At 48.4% G+C, this 15,718-nt stretch overlaps 1 protein-coding gene and 1 long non-coding RNA gene across 2 annotated transcripts in view; both read left to right on the forward strand.

Annotated features, from left to right (window-relative positions):
* LPP (LIM domain containing preferred translocation partner in lipoma) overlaps positions 1–15,718 on the forward strand; it is a 294,160-nt gene that overhangs the window by 273,920 nt on the left and 4,522 nt on the right. The gene's annotated exons all lie outside the window — the stretch shown is intronic.
* Positions 1–15,718, forward strand: part of LOC309342402 — a 346,777-nt gene that overhangs the window by 186,567 nt on the left and 144,492 nt on the right. The gene's annotated exons all lie outside the window — the stretch shown is intronic.

Genomic DNA, 15,718 nt, shown 5'->3' on the forward strand with positions numbered 1-15,718 from the left:
CATCCTCGGGGTCGCGGGATACTAAACCCGCATTCCAACCAGGCCTCCTGTATGCCCCGTTAATTATCTTAATGGTGACACGCTGCTTTAAGAGACACCTTTATTAATCCCACTAAATCTCCTCTTTTTATTGTTGCTTAAACACTTTTTCCTATCCATTACGTAGATGTGTTTAAAGCAGCCTGTCTGCTGGTATGAATGGCTCCATAACTCCGCACAAACTGCCCCGCCGCGTTTCGATTTCGCGCCCTCGGCAGAAAGGGAAGGGGATGGAGCGGGGAGCGAATGGGGGTGGGGGAGACGATGTTCTGTTCTTTGCAGAGTGTCCCTTTCCTCGCAAGGCAAGGCTGCCATCAAATCTGGGTGGCGGAGGCGTTGTGAGGAACAGGCTCCCCGCCGGAGCCACAAATCCTACCCCGCGGCTTCTAATGATATGTTAAATTATGGCAATACAAAAGCAGTTTAAGCTCCTCATTTACTCCGTGCTTCAGCACCATACATTTTGTTAGCTTTGGACGTTCTCCTCCCCGCTCGTCTCCTTCGTACGTTTCCAATGACTTCATCCGGCGTCGATCGTACGGAATCGTAAGTCAGTTGCAGCAAGGCCGGCCCCACGATGTTACCGCAAAGGATTTATTGGCACTCCACAAATAATTGTTGTTCACCTCGTAGGTTTCCAGGGCTCATAAGTCAGGAGCTGGGAGATGGATCCATATTAGTGTAATAACTAATGTGGGGTGAGCGTCTTCTTGGGGGTTGATCGATCAGTCGAGTTAATATATTTATATACCACTTAATGCTTATGAGAGTCTTTAAGCAGCTTACAAAATAATAAATGCAATATTTAGCAAACAGAAAAAATGACAAACTACGATATTATGCAGTGCAGCACTGAACAAAGCTACACTAAATTTATGGCAACTCAAAAACATAGCAGCATATTTTGAGGCATCTTTGGATTCAGGGATCCTCTTCTTGCTGAGACACAGCCCTAACTTGTGAAATTCTGCACATCACACCAAAATCCTTCTTTACATCGACACCATCATTAAAGGAAACCCTACGACTCATTCAGTATCACCCATCCCACACTACTCCCAGACCTCCACCAATATGCACAAAGACAACATTCACCCCATTGGTGCACACAAGAACTGAAGCTCAAGTACAGAGGCTCACATCCCATTCACAGCTTGTTGTTGTTGTTGTTGTTGTTGAGTCGTTTAGTTGTGTCCGCCTCTTCGTGACCCACTGGACCAGAGCACGCCAGGCACTCCTGTCTTCCACTGCCTCCCGCAGTTTGGTCAAACTCATGCTGGTAGCTTCAAGAACACTGTCCCACCATCTCGTCCTCTGTCGTCCCCTTCTGCTTGTGCCCTCCATCTTTCCCAACATCAGGGTCTTTTCCAGGGAGTCTTCTCTTCTCATGAGGTGGCCAAAGTATTGGAGTCTCAGCTTCAGGATCTGTCCTTCCAGTGAGCACTCAAAGCTGATTTCCTTCAGAATTAATCGGTTTGATCTTCTTGCAGTCCATGGGACTCTCAAGAGTCTTCTCCAGCACCAGAACTCAAAAGCATCAATTCTTCGGCGATCAGCCTTCTTGATGGTCCAGCTCTCACTTCCATACATCACTACTGGGAAAACCATAGACACTATTCAGTAATGTGTTACTGGACAGATTCTGAAGAGTCCATGGGAGCATTCCTATTGGCTTACTTGCAGTACATGTAAAATGGATCTAGGGATCTTGGTGGACCACAAGCTGAACATGAGTCAACAGTGTGATGCGGCAGCAAAAAACAGCTAATGCTATTGTAGGCTGCATCAACAGAAGACTAGTGTCCAGATCAAGGGAAGTCACAGTACCGCTCTCTTCTGCCTTGGTCCGACCACACTTGGAATACTATGTCCAATTCTGGGCACCACAATTTAAGAAGGATGCTGACAAGCTGGAAGGTGGGCAGAGGAGGGCAACCAAGATGGTCAAGGGTCTGGAAACCAAGCCTTATGAGGAGCGGTTGAAGGAGCTGGGCATGTTGAGCATGGAAAAGAGGAGGTTGAGAGGAGATAAAGGTAAAGGTACCCCTGACCGTTAGGTCCGGTCGCAGGCAACTCTGGGGTTGTGGCGCTCATCTCATTTTACTGGCCGAGGGAGCCGGCGTACAGCTTCCGGGTCATGTGGCCAGCAGGACTAAGCCGCTTCTGGCGAACCAGAGCAGCTCATGGAAACGCCGTTTACCTTCCCGCCAGAGAAGTTTACCTATTTACCTTCCCGTTTACCTATTTATCTACTTGCACTTTGTGCTTTTGAACTGCTAGGTTGGCAGGAGCAGGGACTGAGCAACGGGAGCTCACCCCATCTTAGAGATTCAAACCGCTGACCTTCTCATCTGCAAGCCCTAGGCTCAGTGGTTTAGAGGAGATTGAGAGGAGATCGCCATCTTCAATTATCTCAAGGGCTGTCACATGGAAGAGGGAGCATGCTTCTTTTCTCCTGCTATGGAGGGTAGGACTCGAACCAATGGCTTCAAGTTACAAGAAAGGATATTCTGACTCAACATTCAGTATAATGCCTCTCATAGGCTGTGTTTACTATTCCCACCCTTGCTTCTTCCCACTTCCTTCATCTCCTAAAATAATAGTAATCGTGTTTTCAAGATTAATATAAACAGATTGTAACAGTATGTGCGCTCTCTCTCTCTCTCTCTCTCTCTCTCTCTCTCTCTCTCTCTCTCTCTCCAATGGGCAGATAAATATATTCCTATTCCTCCTGCAAAGGAACAATGATTAAATAATTCACGAGGCGCTGCAAACCCAGGAGTAATAAGCACTCCGTTTTCTTGGGTAAATTCCGAGATCCCAAAGGAGCTCATTGGTCCGCCTTTCTTCCTAATGTTCAATCATTTTCTGCAACCTGGCGCTGGCCCCTCGAGCCCGCCAGAATCTTCCGCTGGTCCCCTCCCTCCTCACCCACCTCGAAATACCTTGCAGGTGTCAGGGGGAAGAGAGGGAAATTCATGGACTTAATTTCCTCCAGTTCTTTTGCTCCAAAGGCTGAGCCTGCCTTGCAGTCATATCTCTTATCTCTTTGCATTCAAACTTGCCTGTGTGTGTATCTTTCCAACTTTCCCCCCAGCAAATAAATCCTCAGTGGTGGTCCAGTTGTGGTGATCTGGCCTGCTTAACCCTTCCCTCCTTGTGCTTTTTCCTGTTCCGAATCTCTCCTCCAGCTATTTTTCACTCCACCAGGGAAAAGATGACTCTTCATATTTCCCACTCCCTATGGCGAAATGTATTCGGGGGAGATGATTTTTCAGCAGGGGAGTAAAATACCTGGAAGCGAGGGAAAGTAAGCAGACGGCTCTCATCCCACTCTCCTCAGCCTCGTTTGCTGCTTCTGAGGCTGCTTTTTGCATTTCCTAGAATTGTTGAATAGTAGAGATGGAAGGGACCCAAGGGTCATCTAGTCCAACCCAATGCAATGCAGGAATCACAGCAAAGAAGGTCGCTGACAGATGGCTGTCCAACCTCTGCCACAAAACCTCCAAGGGAGGAGAGACTACCATCTTTCGAGGGAGACCGTTCCACTCTCGAACGGCTCTTACCATCAGAAAGTTTTAGTCAGAATCTGCTTTCTGGACCCAGTGAAGGTCGTGTATGAGTGTCTGGAGGATGAATGGCAGGTAACGGATTGAGGTTGAAGAACTTCCTGACAGTAAGAGCTGTTCGACAGTGGAATTTGCTGCCAAGGAGTGTGGTGGAGTCTCCTTCTTTGGAGGTCTTTAAGCAGAGGCTTGACAACCATATGTCAGGAGTGCTCTGATGGTGTTTCCTGCTTGGCAGGGGGTTGGACTCGATGGCCCTTGTGGTCTCTTCCAACTCTAGGATTCTATGATTCTATGAATCCTGGCAAGACAGAAGTAATGTTTTGGGGGGACAGGAGGCGGGCGGGTGTGGGAGACTCCCTGGTCCTGAATGGGGTAACTGTGCCCCTGAAGGACCAGGTGCGCAGCCTGGGAGTCATTCTGGACTCACAGCTGTCCATGGAGGCGCAGGTCAATTCTGTGTCCAGGGCAGCTGTCTACCAGCTCCATCTGGTATGCAGGATGTGTGAAGTAGATCGAGTTTCTCCTAATTCCCTCCGAAAGCAGGGAGGGTCAGTATTCAGGCACCAGAACCTTCTCGTTTCATGCAGAAGCAAAGACCCAGAGAGAGAGAGAGAGAGATCGCCGCTGGTGGGTCTCCGCAAGAGATCTTCTTTTCCCCACCTTCATCCATTGGCTTCTGCTTTGGCCATTATAATTTATAACCAGCAATTGGCGATTTTATCACCCAGCTAATAATAATAAAAGAGTCAAGCGTAGACTGTGCTTGCTTCCACCTCTGAGGGTTTTTATGATCTTTTAACGAGCTTAATTAATCTGGCTGTCATTGTTGGAGCTGCGTGTTTCTCAGGAAGCGAAGGCCCTCTGCTGTTCCCAGACACAAAACTCCATCTCAGGCATGCAGAGATTCAGGATTAGAAGCCTCGAAAACCCTGGTCTTCTGTGGCCTTCCCCCAGTAACGAACTGGGTGCTCCTGGGTCTTGAGCGAAAGGGAGTCCAGAGATAAAAGGAGAACCGTGACAAGGTCAGGGAAATCTTCCAGGATAAACCCGCACCTCCTCTGTGTTCCAGTAAGCCTGCATGAATGATCTGGGAGTGGTCAGATCATGCAAACCTTTGCTGCAGTCATGTTTGGAATACTGGGTACCGTTTTGGATGCCTCACCTTAGAAAGGAGGAGGAAGAGTTGGAAAGGGTTCAGGAAAAGGCAAACAAAATGGTCCATGGGATGGAGAGACCATGTTATGAAGGAAGGTTACAGCATTTGGGACTTTTTAGACTAGCGGAAAGGTTGTTTGTTGGCATCCATCTGTCTCAAGACGCAATGGAGTGCGCCTCCGGGGGTGAAGTCAAACAACCGCTGCTTGCAGTGCAAGCCTGGGCAGTGTGTCTGGAGGTCCTGGGCTGCCCAGGCAACAGGCCCCTCCCCTCGGTCCCGCTGATGTAGTTAGACTGTGGAACTCACTCCCACAGGAGGCAGGGGCTGCCAATAACCTGGATGGCTTTAAAAGAATTAGACAAATTCTTGGAGCCGTTGATGGCTACTAGCCAGGATGGCTGTTTTCGACTTCCATAGTTGGAGCCAGTGTGGTGTAGTGGTTAAGAGTGGTAGTCTCGTAATCTGGTGAACTGGGTTCGCTTCCCCGCTCCTCCACATGCAGCTGCTGGGTGACCTTGGGCCAGTCACACTTCTCTGAAGTCTCTCAGCCCCACTCATCTCACAGAGTGCTTGTTGTGGGGGAGGAAGGGAAAGGAGAATGTTAGCCGCTTTGAGACTCCTTAAGGGTAAAGGTAAAGGGACCCCTGACCATTAGGTCCAGTTGTGGCCGACTCTGGGGTTGCCGCGCTCATCTTGCTTAATTGGCCAAGGGAACCGGCGTGCAGCTTCCGGGTCATGTGGCCAGCAAGACTAAGCCGCTTCTGGCGAACCAGAGCAGCGGACGTTTACCTTCCCGCTGGAGCTGTACCTATTTATCTACTTGCAGAACAGGATTTCAGACTAGATATGTCATTGGCCTGATCCTGCAGGCCCTTCTTACATTCTTAACCCCCTTGTTTTTAGCATCAATGCTGTCATTTCTTCATTTTAGTGGCCGCCGACTCTCTTGACCTTACAGTGTTCACAACTGAAAAGGATTCACGTAGCAATCATGAGAGATTTATCTGCAGAATACTTCAAATCTCTGCGCATAACTGGTTGGCGGACCTTGGGGTCAGCCCGCACATGAGCCCATCAATGATGCTTCAAGTTGTCCCCCAAAGCCTCTGGGTGACTGTAACAGATATTGATTGGAGCAGCTGCTACAGTCACCCATAGAGAGCATCTTTCCAACCTTCTCAGCGTTGTCACTCAGCATTGTCCTCCAGCAGCATATGACTTCTTGCAGCAAGGAGACAGAGGATCAAAGAAACTGCAATAGAAAGAGGAACTTCTATAACTAATCTGTACCTCTCTCTTGCTGAAATAGGAAGCTACTTGCTGCTATTAGGTAATTCAGTAATGGTTCTGAGTGGGTTTCTGGGGAAAGAGTTCCATTGGCGCCTGTAAAGGTAAAGGTAAAGGGACCCCTGACCATTAGGTCCAGTCGTGGCCGACTCTGGGGTTGCGGCGCTCATCTCGCTTTACTGGCCGAGGGAGCCAGCGTGCAGCTTCCAGGTCATGTGGCCAGCATGACTAAGCCGCTTCTGGCGAACCAGAGCAGCTCATGGAAACGCCGTTTACCTTCCCGCTGGAGCGGTACCTATTTATCTACTTGCACTTGGACGTGCTTTCAAACTGCTAGGGTGGCAGGAGCAGGTACCGAGCAACGGGAGCTCACCCCGTCGAGCGGATTTGAACCACTGACCTTCTGATCGGCAAGTCCTAGGCTCTGTGGTTTAACCAACAGCGTCACCCAGGTCCCTCATTGGTGCCTGTAGCAGCTGTCAAAACCAGCAGTTGCCACAAGCATCTGCAGGCTTCTAGGTACATGTAGGTTTCTCATAGGATTCTGTGTGGAGTGGCCTTTTATCAAGGGGAGATTTTGCAGCTGGGAACAATTCATAGAAGCATGGAATTGTAGGGATGGAAGGGATGCCTGGCAATGCAGGAATCTCAGCTAAAGCATCTGAGACTGATGGCCCTCCAACCTCTGCTTAAAAACCTCCAAGGAAGGAGAGTCTACCACCTTATGAGGGATTCCATTCCTCTGTCAAACAGCTCTTGCCGTCAGAAAGTCCTTCCTGATGTTTAGTCGGAATCTCCTTTCTTATAACCTGAAGCCATGGGTTCGAGTCCTGCCCTCCAGAGCAGGAGAAAACAAGTTTGTTCCCTTTTCCATGTGACTGCCCTTGAGCTATATGAATACGTCTCTCCTCTCAGTCTCCTCTTTTCCAGGCTTAACATACCCGGCTCCTTCAAGCGCTCCTCATAAGCCTTGGTTTCCATTCCTTTTCCGTTTCTTATATTTCTATGCCCCTTGTCACTCACATGAGTCACAAAGCGGCTTACAATCGATAAATAATAAAATAATAGGAGATCACAAATACAGTCATGCCTCATGTTATGTTTGCTTCAGGTTGCACGTTTTCAGGTTGCGTCCCACGGCGTCTCAGAAGTAGGTTACTTCCGGGTTTCTCTGTTTGTGCAAAATGATGTCATGCACATGCGCAGAAGCTGCGAATCGTGACCCGCGTGTGCGCAAAGGCAGGTTGCGTTCTTTTCAGGTTGCGAACGCACCTCTGGAACGGATCCTGTTCGCAGCCAGAGGTACCACTGTATAGGATAAATCATATAGAATACTTAACTAATCATCAGTAAAAGAATCACATAAGGAAAACGACCCCAACTAATAAAACGCAATTAGCAAACAAGCAAACCAGTGAAATAAGCTTAACTGCACAACCGCTACAAAAGTCATATTATAAGATTCAGAAAGCATTGCAGAACGCATGCTCCACGAAAGATAATAATAATAATAATAATAATAATAATAATAATAATAATAATAATTTATTAATATTTATACCCCACCCATCTGGCTGGGTTTCCTACGCCACTCTGGGCGGCTTCCAAATAACCTATTAAACATTAAAAGCTTCCCTAAACGTTGTTATTAACAATGTTAACAAACCAGCCACCAAAAGACAAACTAAGCAGGGTTGAATTCACACACACACACACACACACACACACACACACTCCAAATCCCCAGGACTTGGCGCAGACGCAACTCTGTTCTGAAGGCAAGGCAGGTGGAAAAAGCCGTTGCCTGATGGCCAGCGCAAAGTCTCATTCCCCTTGATCATCTTGGTTGCCCTTCCAGCTTGTCCATGCCCTTCTTAAATTGGGCTGCCCAGAACAGAATGCAGGACTTCATGTGAGGTCTGAGCAAAGCAGAACAGAGCGGGACTATTACCGTATTTTTTGCTCTGTAAGACTCACTTTTTCTCTCCTAAAAAGTAAGGGGAAATGTGTGTGCGTCTTATGGAGCAAATGCAGGCTGCACAGCTATCCCAGAAGCCAGAACAACAAGAGGGATCACTGCTTTCATTGGGCAGCGATCCCTCTTGTAGTTCTGGCTTCTGAGATTCAGAATATTTTTTTTCTTCTTTTCCTCCTCCAAAAACTAGGTGCGTCTTATGGTCTGGTGCGTCTTATGGAGCGAAAAATACGGTACTTCCCTCGATCCAAACACACTGCTGCTGCAGACGCAGCCATCATTATTGTAATGTTTTGTAGGGAGGGAAGTGGGCTGCGAGGAGGTAGCGTCGCAACCACATATTTATGGCCATTGGCTATAATTTTATTGAGCAACACAAAGAGGAAAATGAAGCGAGAACCTGAGAGGGTTTCTGAGTGCCGCTTTTGTGCGAAGACACACCGGCTGCTGATAGATCTTCTTTTGCCCCGGAAAGAAATTGCTCACTCCCCAAATGGGCCGTGGAACGAGAAAGCGTGAAGCGTGACAGGGACGCTTCTGCCCAAATGGGTCAATTTCCTGCCATTTCCCCCCATAATTGCATGTAGAGCGTATAGCATTTAATATACCAGGCAGAGGCAGGAGAGAGACTGAGACACAGAGAGAGTTTCCATTCTCCTTAGTCCTGTTATTTTATTTCTTTTACGGTTGGAGTGGAAACGGTTTCTGAGCTCAGCCCTGCCTTACAGAGCCACTCTTGCTGTCTGGCTAATCACCACCAATTCCCCAGCGACTGCTTTTTATTTATTTATTTCACCTGCATCGTAAGATTTGCGCCCCGCCTGATAGTTTAAAAACAAACAAAACGAGAAAAGGATAAAACAAACCAAAAACCCAGGAAACGTTTACAATATAGTTTTGAAACATACAGAAAGTTAAGAGGCTGAAACAACGATTGTTGTCCAGAGATATCTCAGTTGGTAGAGCGTGAGGCTCTCAAGGCCATGAGTTCGAATTTGGGCAAAAGATTCTTGATTTGCAGGGGGTTGGACTGAATGACCTTTGAGGTGCCCTTCCAACTCGACAGTTCTATGATTCTACGAGGCTTCGATTGTTGCCTGCAGGCGTTCCTGCTCCTTGTCGATTTCCCCCTGGAGTCATTTTCCTTCGAGTGACATGCTCAGACCTGGGTGGCTTTTCTGGAGAGCTGCTCCGTTCCCCGGTGATCTTGCCTGCCCTCCAGAGATCAAAAAAGCCCAGCACCAGAAGGCTGTGCAAGACTGCAGGTTGACTCTCGCTAGCCACCTCCCTGGCTGCCTGTGCCTCCCCCCCCCCTTGCACATTGCCAAAAATCTGGCTTGGCAGCCTCATTTTTTCCACCCATGAAGAGGTGCAGAAATAGCCAAACTTCCCCAACTGCCCAGAGGCACTTTGGGAACCGGTTTGCGGTGAGGGGTAACTGGAGTTTAAATCTTAGGACGACCGCACATGTTTCCAGAAGCCTGGTGATTAGCCGGAGCAGAGTTTTATAGACTGTTTCTGGCTTCGGGGCCTGGGTGTACTTTTCAAAACAAAGCCCAACAACAGAAATATCTTCGTTTGAGGTCTGGAACGTGTGTCTGGTGCCTGCAGGAGCAGACAGGGGACCTAGGGGTCGTCTCTTCGACTCTTGACGTGCCCCACCCATGGAACAGGCCCAGGGCTGCCGTGTCGTGCACCTGTTTGCAAAGAAGCATAGAAAAGTGGAGTTGGGGCACCAAGGGTCATCTAGTCCAACCCTCTGCAATGCAGGAATCGCAGGTATAGAATTCCTGGCTGATGGCCATCCAGACATTGCTTAAACGCCTCCAGCAAAGGAGAACCCACCACCTCTTCTGGGAGACTGTTCCGCAATCGAACGGCTTTTACTGTCAGAAAGTTCTTCCTGAGGTTGAGTCAGAATCTCTTTTCTTATAACTTGAAGCCACGGGTTCGAGTCCTACCCTCCAGAGCAGGAGAAAAGAAGCTTGCTCCATCTTCCAAGGGACAGCCCTTCAGATATTTGAAGATGGCTCTCATATCTCCTCTCAGTCTCCCCTTTTCCAGGTTAAACACCCCCAGCTCTTTAAGCGCTCCTCATATGGCTTGGTTTCCCGACCCTCGATCATTTCTTTTTTTAAAAAAGTTTTTATTTATACTTTTCAAATTTATACATTTCATTAGTTTTACAATCAGTTTTACATTTGAAAATGTGACTTCCTTCCCCCTCTTTCTGCGGTTCCTTAAATTTATTTTTAAGTATCTTCTGCATATCCAGATTCATTTAATTTGCTCACTTAATCTACTTTAAATATATACTCTTATAAAACTGCAGGTTATAACAATAATCCTGCCAATGTTTTTATCTGCTTGCAATTTATCTGTAAATATTCAATAAACCATTTCCGTTCTTTTATAAAAAGCTGGTTATCTTGATTTCTTATTCTTCCGGCAAGTTTCGCCATTTCTGAATATTCCATAAGTTTTTGTACCCATTCTTCCATTGCTGGGACTTCTTCTTCATTCCACTTTGGGGCAAGTAGCATTCTTGCTGCGGTAGTAGCATACATGAATACATTTCTATACAATTTAGGTAGTTCTGTCCCTATAATTCCCAAAAGAAAAGCTTCTGTTTCCCCCCACAAACGTTATTTTGAACATCTTTTTCAATTCATTGTATATCGTTTCCCAGTAAGCTTTTAACTCTTGATCATTCCGGTTGCCTTCCTCTGCCCACCTTCCAGCTTGCCAGTATCCTTCTTATCCCTTCGAGCATGTGCAGAGTTGCCTTTTCCTCTCTCCAAAGGGACCCCAGCCAGCTCCCTCTCAGCCTTGGACTTGAGGTTGGGGCGTCTTAATCTTCTGGTCTCGCCCCCAGGAAGGCAAAGAGCGTTTGACACAGACAGAGGTGCGGCAGCTACGTGTCACGGAGGCCGAGCAGGAAGCTAGCAACCGCTTGCCCTGAGCTGTGTGTACAGCTGTTAAGATGTTAGATCACAGCTTGATGCTCAGGAAGGCTTGCCATCAGAACACATTTACATCATGGAGGGATTAATTTGTCTATCCTGTCATCCTGGTGGGAGGAAAGCAAATTCCACGGCAAGGGGGATTCGCCTCCCGAGAAAGAGGAGGGGAACAACAGAATAAAAAACACAGACTGCTGTAGATACAGAGCTGGGTGCAAGGAGGGAAGAGGACCGAGCAATAAAGTCACAAGGGCAAATTGCATTTATTTAAATCTATTTTTGGGACGCGGGTGGCGCTGTGGGTTAAACCACAGAGCCTAGGGCTTGTTGATCGGAAGGTCGGCAGTTCGAATCCCCGCGACGGGGTGAGCTCCTGTTGCTCAGTCCCAGCTCCTGCCCACCTAGCAGTTCGAAAGCACGTCAAAGTGCAAGTAGATAAGTAGGTACCACTCTGGCGGGAAGGTAAACGGCGTTTCTGTGCGCTGCTCTGGTTCGCCAGAAGCGGCTTAGTCATGCTGGCCACATGACCCGGAAGCTGTACACTGGCTCCCTCGGCCAATAAGGCGAGATGAGCGCCGCAACCCCAGAGTCGGCCACGACTGGACCTAATGGTCAGGGGTCCCTTTACCTTTAAATCTAAAGCAGTGGTTCCCAAATGTTTCTGGGTAGCTGACCACCCTGGTTCCAAGAAGTCATCCCATTTATGCTGCCCTGGAAAAAAAGCATTATTCAGAATAGCACTTTGCCCAGCCCACTAAAGAAGATTATAGCAGACAACATGGTGTATTTTGAAGAAATATTTTGAAGAAAGCACAAGGGTGAAGGGATGAAATATTTCCTAGAATCCTAGACTTGTAGAGTTGGAAGGGACCCAATCCTGACCAGGGAAGAATGGCAAACCAAGTTGAGGGGGACTTTGCTGAAATGGCAAAATTAACTGGAAGGCTGAGGAACTAAGAGGACAAGAACTTTAAAAAAGAATGGGGGGGAATTCTTATTTATTTACGAGACCATTGTAAGCAGATGAAAACATTAGCAGGTTTTTAATCTCACTTGTAAGGTAACAAAGATTACGGACAATTTAGGTGGATAATCGACTGATATGCAGATGTAAATATTGATATTAGGACCCATGGAGGGGAGGGGAGGGAGTTGCAAGATTCAGAGTAATCTTGTTATATGGCTTTTTAATTGATTTTGTTATAAGTTTATATTTTTAAGAAGTCAAATAAAAAGTGTTTGTTTGTTTTTTTAAAAGAAGATCATAGCAGACAACGTTGCATGAAGAATATGTTGATGCATTCGTACTAAAGAAAACACAAGGGTGAATGGACGAAATATTTCATAGAGTCCTAGAATTGTAGGGTTGGGGGGCACCCCTGGTGTCATCTAGTCCAACCCCCTGCAATGCAGGAATCTCAGCTCAAGCATCCATGACAGATGGCCACCCAACCTCTGCTTAAAAACCTTTCAGGAAGGAGAGTCCATGCCACTGCTGAACGGCTCTTACCATCAGGAAATTCTTCATAATGTTTGGCTGGAATCTCCTTTCTTGTGACTTGAATCCATTCCTTTGGGTTTCCAAATCCCACTTGCTGGTGACCGCAGGAAAGGAAAAGTTGCTCTTGTCCTCCGGTTCTGGAATCTGGCCAGCCACTGTGCGAACAGGATGCTGGACTCAATGACAATATCAATATGTTGTTGTTGTTGTTGTTGTTGTTGTTGTTGTTGTTGTTTATACCCCACCCATCTGGCTCTGAGCGGCTTCCATCAAAATATTAAAATACAATAATTCACCAAATATTAAATTAATATTTGATTTATTAATATTCATTAAATATTAAAAGGGCTGCCTTCAGATGTCTTCTAAATGTCATATAGTTGTTTATTTCCTTGACATCTGATGGGAGGGCATGCCATAGGGCAAACTGACAAACTGGAACGTGTCCAGAGGAGGGCAACCAAAATGGTCAAAGGCCTGGAAACGATGCCTTATGAGGAACGGCTAAGGGAGCTGGGCATGTTTAGCCTGCAGAAGAGGAGGTTAAGGGGTGATATGATAGCCATGTTCAAATATATAAAAGGATGTCACATAGAGGAGGGAGAAAGGTTGTTTTCTGCTGCTCCAGAGAAGCGGACACGGAGCAATGGTTCCAAACTACAAGAAAAAAGATTCCACCTAAACATTAGGAAGAACTTCCTGACAGTGAGAGCTGTTCGACAGTGGAATTTGCTGCCAAGGAGTGTGGTGGAGTCTCCTTCTTTGGAGGTCTTTAAGCAGAGGCTTGACAACCATATGTCAGGAGTGCTCTGATGGTGTTTCCTGCTTGGCAGGGGGTTGGACTCGATGGCCCTTGTGGTCTCTTCCAACTATGATTCTATGATTCTAGGTGCCACCACCAAGAAGGCCCTCTGCCTGGTTCCCTGTTGTTAGGATATTTCCATTCCACCTTAAAAGGGAGCAGGATGTTTGTGTCACAGCCTGCGTATTTCCTGTTCACAGGATGTTTCTGTTGTGTCTATGCTTTCGTTTCTCTGTGCCTGAATACGCAAGCAGGCAGTCATGTTTTTTCCTTTGTTCTGACCAACGCTGAATAAACTTCTAAATAATGCTCTCCTGCGTGCATCTTTCGCTGTGCGAATTCTGCTGATAGAGCGTGCATCAGCTCTGGAATGTGGCAAGCTATTTTCTGGAGCTCGTGTCGCTAATTGCTGATACTGTATCTACGGGAGATCGATGGATCATCCGGAGGCGACGTGGCGGCCACTGTGGGTTTTATCTCCCTGGCAGTATCCCAACACCTGTAACCTCACTTCTTGCAGCGAGGGAACTGCCCGAAGACCTTCGGAGCTGGACCTCCGTGTCCTGGCAAAACGATGGGCGTGGAGACTCTCCTTCAGGTCTACTGGGCCAAGGCCATTTAGGGCTTTAAAGGCCAGCACCAACACTTTGACTTGTGCTCAGAAATGTACTGGGAGCCAATGTAGGTCTTTCAAGACCGGTGTTATATGGTCTTGGCGGCCGCTCCCAGTCACCAGTCTAGCTGCCGCATTCTGGATTAGTTGCTGTTTCCGGGTGACCTTCAAAGGTAGCCCCATGTAGAGCGCATTGCAGTAGTCCAAGCGGGAGATAATCAGAGCATGCACCACTCTGGTGAGACAGTCTGTGAGCAGGGAGGGTCTCATCCTGCGTACCAGATGGAGCTAGTAGACAGCTGCCCTGGACACAGAATTGACCTGTGCCTCCATGGACAGCTGTGAGTCCAAAATGACTCCCAGGCTGCGCACCTGGTCCTTCAGGGGCACAGTTGCCCCATTCAGGATCAGGGAGTCCCCCCACCCACCCACCCGCCCCCTGTCTGATCCAGCAGGATCTTCTTGTGCTGTTAAGCTTAAATCAGGACTGCAGAAGTTGGGTGATTCCTCAAGCCCAGTGCAGCTCTGCCAGCTGTACACGGCTGCCATCTGGAACCAGACAAACTCCCTACCTTGAATAGGAGAAATGATTGCATATGGGAGCACTCAGTTTTCTAGCCCTCGACAGGCAATGAATGGATTGGTTCAGCTTGGCCAGTCACCAGTTGCAGAGACCCACCACGTCAGATGGCCAAGGGTGACTGGCCATGTGCAGCCCAACCGCCTCCCCTGTCCAGTGGAGAGAGGAGCTCAGCGTCCTGTTTCTGATTAAAATTGAACGGCCGCATTGCAAGAGGCCGGCACCGCAATGAAAAGCGGCTGTTGCATGGCAGTAGAAATAAAGACACATGACACCATTATTTTAGGTTAATGGGCTAAAATTGGCCACAACTTTATTGGTTACAGGTAAGAGCGGTATTGGCTTAGGCATTGGTCCTATCCGCAGCGGCGTAGCGTGGGTTGTCAGCACCCGGGGCAAGGCAAGTAATTTGCACCCCTAAGCCCTAACCTGCCGCCGCTGCCAGCTTCTTCTTGCTGCTGCCTGGGCTGGTCGGGTGTGGTTCTCTCCCGCGCTCAGCGCTGCGCTGGGCGGCCGCTGACTGTCCCTCTCCCAGATAGTCCCTCCCTCGCTCTCTCTCCGCTCCGCACCGCAACGCACGCCTGGCACCCCCCCTCCACAGTGGGCGGCGACCTGGCAGCTCGGATCAGATTCGCACAGCCAGCACTGCAGTGAGAGAGAGTGAGTGAGCCAGGTAGGGGCAGAGAGCTGCGAGTGTGAGCACGCCCCCCCAAAATGTTGCGCCCGGTGTGGCTGGACCCCCCTGCACCCCCCACGCTACACCACTGCCTATCCAACTATCCGGCTTCAGCCTGTTTGCTTGAAGACCGGGAAGGGTTAACCACCAGTAGGGGGTGTCCTGTGATGCACATCAACTAGGAACTCCCCCGGGGTCACCCCTCGTGGGTGCACTTTAGGCCCTGACCTCCATAGGCTTTGGACGAGGCAACGCCCCCAAGAATCCTTTACCGGACGACACTTCAATATTTGGGGGAGGTGATGGCGCTCCTCCCCCCCCCACACATCTACATAACAATACCCCTACCAATGCCTAACCGCCAAAACCAAAGGAGTTGTGACGATTTGCTATGAGGTAGGCGAAAAACCATGAGGCAAGCCAATTGGCCAGCTTAGGGTATGACGTGGCCTGAGGATTCCCCTGATCGCGCGGGGGCTGAAGCCCGCAACACGACCTCCTCCCGAGGTCGGAAGTGGCTTTACCATCGTGGGTGAGTGCAACCCATGCTACGTGTG

The sequence above is a fragment of the Podarcis erhardii genome, assembly GCF_964252035.2.
Source record: "Podarcis erhardii genome assembly, chromosome: 5".
In the NCBI taxonomy this organism is placed as follows: domain Eukaryota; kingdom Metazoa; phylum Chordata; class Lepidosauria; order Squamata; family Lacertidae; genus Podarcis; species Podarcis erhardii.